The sequence below is a fragment of the Anneissia japonica genome, unplaced genomic scaffold, assembly GCF_011630105.1.
Source record: "Anneissia japonica isolate Jap-2015-1 unplaced genomic scaffold, ASM1163010v1 scaffold4988_len2956909_cov206, whole genome shotgun sequence".
Classification (NCBI taxonomy): Eukaryota; Metazoa; Echinodermata; class Crinoidea; order Comatulida; family Comatulidae; genus Anneissia; species Anneissia japonica.
In genome coordinates, this window is record NW_022696345.1 from 1,475,317 (window position 1) to 1,480,027 (window position 4,711).

At 33.3% G+C, this 4,711-nt stretch overlaps 1 long non-coding RNA gene across 1 annotated transcript; it reads right to left on the bottom strand.

Moving 5' to 3' along the window:
- Window positions 1–1,497: 1,497 nt before the first annotated feature.
- Window positions 1,498–2,851, bottom strand: LOC117101929. Its single transcript, XR_004444341.1, has 2 exons — window positions 2,710–2,851; window positions 1,498–2,604 (listed from the first exon to the last, which is right to left on the bottom strand). It is a non-coding gene; the product is annotated as an uncharacterized LOC117101929 (long non-coding RNA).
- Between the last annotated feature and the right edge of the window lie 1,860 nt (window positions 2,852–4,711).

Sequence of the window (4,711 nt, forward strand, 5' to 3'; positions counted from 1 at the left end):
TATATATAGTGAAAGGCAAAATACTAGTAAACATCAATAATGTGGGAAACGATGGCTGGATGATCTCTGTAGAGATACGAAATTGATAAGCAAATGCTATAATGTAAACGCAAGTTAAAATACAAATATAATCAGAGCCTTCTTAATTGGTAGGATAATTATAAAGAAAGAATTGTATGGAATTATCCAATGACTGGTCAATCACCAAAGCATCTGCCTACCTTTAAATACTCTCTCCTTCGAGTCTTTAAACGGAATATCTTCTTTACTGTTGAGCTTTCGGCGTTATTGCTTGTCAAAGCACACGTAACCAAATGCAATGTAGCTTTGTCGAATCGAACATTGAGTAATGATTTTTAAGGGCGTTATGATACGTAAGGATATGCTGATTGGGTAAAATCAAATACGCGTCTTCCGAAAGAATGTTTGGGTTTTTCCAAAATGATATAATCACTCAATTGAAAAAAAAAATGCATTATTTTTCTTTAAAATCATTAACAGAATACTTGTTATAAACGAATTTTTTTTTAATAGTCCTAGTAGTGTTATATAATAATAATAATAATAATAATAATAATAATAATAATAATAATAATAATAATTATAATAATAATAATAATAAACGGACATTTATATTTTTAAAAATCGTTGTGAAAATCGTCCAATATTGAAAATCCACAATGAAAGGTTTACTGTAAATAATGTATACCGTACATAACGAAGTCAAGTCCATAACGAATGTCTTATTAATTTTATAAAAAATACTTATCACAGCCACCTAGTGGCTTTAAAAGTGTATAATTATATGTACCAAGTAAAGGTAAACAATTATGACTTATATTAATAATAATTATTATTATTACCAATATTAATATAACATTAGTGTTGTTATAATTATCATTATGAATATTAATATTTAACTCTGTACAGATTAAGTGAAGCTATGGATGCTTTGGTTAAAATACACCTTCCAATCTCAGTAGTATAGGTCAAGATAGATTTCATATTGTTTAAATTAGGAATGAAACAATGGCAATATAACAGATTTCACATAATTATTCTTTTACTAAAACTGAACATCGGACAACAGTAATGGAAATCTTCACGCTTCATCTGCTAAAACTTATCCATCCGCATCTCGTTGGCATTACACTGACGCCCTCAACCTACCAACTGATTAACCAACCAAGTCCTTTTCGTTTTTAAGATTAAATTATAATTTTGGGGGAAATTGCTTCCCTTAGTCACTGGCAGTCATCAATCATTCAGTGTTTTATCGTCTTTCTGAGTACAGTATTACCACTGGGGTCACCTTCCGATTCAACAAAATGACCCTTTATGTAGGTATGTCTCCTACATAAGAGTACATATCTACTATATTTGGGAAACAGTAACTGAAAAAGGTTAAATTATATTCTGGGGACTTTAAAATGATGACATAGATCCTTCATTATTTTAGTTTAATCAATCCAAGATGGAATAAGAATAGAATAAAACTAATTTTTAGAAGATTTTATTGAAAACAAAATAGGCCTATATTTGATGTAAAGTCAACATAGGCCTATATTTTGTTATAACCACGGAACTTGATGAGTTATGTGCTACCAATAAACAATTCTTTTTAACAATAGAATTTACTATTGGATGCACAGGTTAGAATGAATATATAAAAGTAAGTCTAAATGAGTACATTAATATTAATGGCAGGGTGCAGGTTATGGATTTATATTTATGTATTAAAGTAAATCCATGGCAAAGGGCCAAACTTGCCGAAGTGACACGAAGAATTCCATCAAATTCACTTCGGACGTAAAACAAAACTTAACTGGAAATTCTGAAGACCTGACCATTTAATTAGTCTGATATCCATTTTTATGAATCAAAATCCAGAAGTGTCTCCAAAAAATGTCATTTAACTAAATAAAATATGGGAAATGAAATTCTGGTTTCATATTAAGTTTATGACTCAATAGTCTTCAAAATAATAGTTTGCAGGAAAAGAAATAAGTTCATTGTATTTGTTGTAAAAGATCACAAAAATAACAGTGGTTAAATAGGGATCGATCTGAACATTTGGCACACTCAGAAATGTTCGGCGTCCCCTTTATTGTAGGCCTATACAAGTTACGTATTTTGGTTATTAATTTATGTCACTCTCTTATTCTAGCTTTAGGGCTTACATATAGGATTCAAATACGTATTAGGCCTATTAAACCCTTGTCCCACAATAAGTGATTAATACAATTCACAGCGAACTAGTAATCAAAATACATGCGTTCTATCTTAACATTACTATCGCGTGCGTGTAGGTATACGGTTTCAGAAACGTTTGCACTCCGCCCAATTGCAAGGATAGCTTTCCCATATCCTTTAGCAATTCTCGCTGCCTGGAATACGTATTCTTTAACGATCTTCTCTGAAGACTTTGCTTCCCATACAAGCGTTTCATTACATGGCCAACAGCCAATATTCACAACAAAGTCAGCATAGCTTCCATTCATTGATACTTGTGACTGGACATTCGAACTGCCGTATCTATCTCTCAAGTAGTTGCCAACTTTCCCCTCAAATGAATATCCACGGTTGTACGCCATGTCAGTATCTCTGTAATAAACAATTGGTACAGATGCAGCAAAATAATCTATAAATAATTAAGTGACAGGCTGGTATTATGTTCATTTTTTACCATCACTAAAGAATTTTGCCTACCTTAGGAATCTCTCTTAACTATGAGCCAAATATCGTTGATTTTAACTTGATTAGGGTTTTAGCACTAATTTGATGCCTTTTCGGCAATACAATTTCATGAAACCAAGTGACTTTGTCGACCGAAACGTATGAGTAATGTCTTATGCTCTTACACGTCTGTATAGATGTGCTGATTGGATAGAATCACATAGGCCTACATCGTGACTTCCGGATGAATGTTGGGTTTTTCCAAACACTCAGTTTAGGAAAAAGGAATCTCCAGTATTGTTGCACGTCTCCCTCTAATTAAGGACCACTTTGGGGCTAGGGCTTTAGTGTTCTGTATTTATAGCAGCTCTCTCATTCGAAATCCTCTAATTACCGGCACTAAAAGTGGTATTTTCATGCCTCTATTTAGAAATAAAATTGGAATTTTATGTTTTATTCCAAATGTTTTAAAATGAATATGCACAGGTACTGTAGTTATACTTTTCTTCTTCGTTAGTGTTCTGCCGTCAGGATGGTCCTTGGCTACCAACTCCTCCACTGGCATTTGTCCTCTTCTCTTCGTTTCCACATAAGGCATCTTATACTTTGAATCGTCTATCATCCTTACCCTCTTGCTTCCTCTTGGTCTTTTACCATCCATTCGTCCCTCTATTACTCCTTTCAACAAGCTCTCGCCCTTTAAAACATGGCCAATCCAATTATTCTTTCTTTTTCTTTTTTTTAAATACTTTTATATAGTAAAAATCCTGGCGTAGGATCAATGTCAAGCATTTAAACAGTCTCAATTTTGTGAATGAGATCAGTAACCCCAATATATACTCACCAAATGACCCTTACAGAGGTACAAGTCCCATATTGCAGAAACAAGAAATCTTGTTAATCTCATCACAAGCTGCTCTTTACCTCATTAGATTCATCATCATCATCATCACCACCATCATCATCACCACCATCATCATCATCATCATCATCATATCCTGAGGTAATTCTTCATTACTGACCTTGTAATTCAAAAACCTGTTAAAGCAGGTCTTGACGTTCCATAATAGTTCAAAGATGCGCCTGCATCAAAGATCTTGAGCATGGACGTCGTTATTCGGATCGGAGGAATATAATTTTATGTTGATAGGTTTGTTAGTACAGTGAGTGATTTAATATCAATCCTAGAGAAAACCTACCGTTATGCATTTTCAATATGGAGCACTGTTCAGTTCACTTCAATAATCTTTATTCGCATGTTTTCTTACAATGCATATAATAAACACCCAAAATAGAAAAAAAAATCGTTGTACACAGAACAACCGATGTACAGAAAAATCAAACTTCGCATCAGGGTTGCCAGATAGTCGACAGGCTTCACGGCCAAACACACGCCATCTCACGGCCAAATTCGGCCAAACTTTTTTCAATATCGGCCAAAATTCGGCCAGATTTTAATCCGATTAGAAGACAGTTATATGGGTACATATTTATTTGAAATACTGCAAAAATTACAGGAAAATCAGGGGCCGTTCGTTTGAAACTGAAGAAATTCAAATTATATACACAGAACAATGTTAATCTTCGTTTAATTAATCTATCACCATAAAATACATGCCCAGCTACATCATAATATTAAATAGCCTAGGCCCTATGTTCTTTAGTTGCTGACGCCAGAAAATAACCTTATGCGTTTGGGCGATCAATTTCTCTTTTTTTCTTTTTTTTTCACCACTCCCCACACCCTCCCCCACCCTAAATCCATTTCTGCTGTTTAAAAACACATCATTAAGACTGATCTAAATTGATTTAAATGTATTACATATTAACGTACATTGTAGTAGATCTATAGCAAACATTTTAAGGTCTTGTTATTGGTCAACCTGTTTCTCTCTTTAATTAGAATAAATTAAGTTACATAGTTAGGTAACACAAACTGGCGTTAAAACAAACCTATGAAAACTTTAATAAATACTTTTTATCTAAACTTTCTAAATTCGCCTCTGAATGTTATTGTCGCAGTACTTAAAGCAAT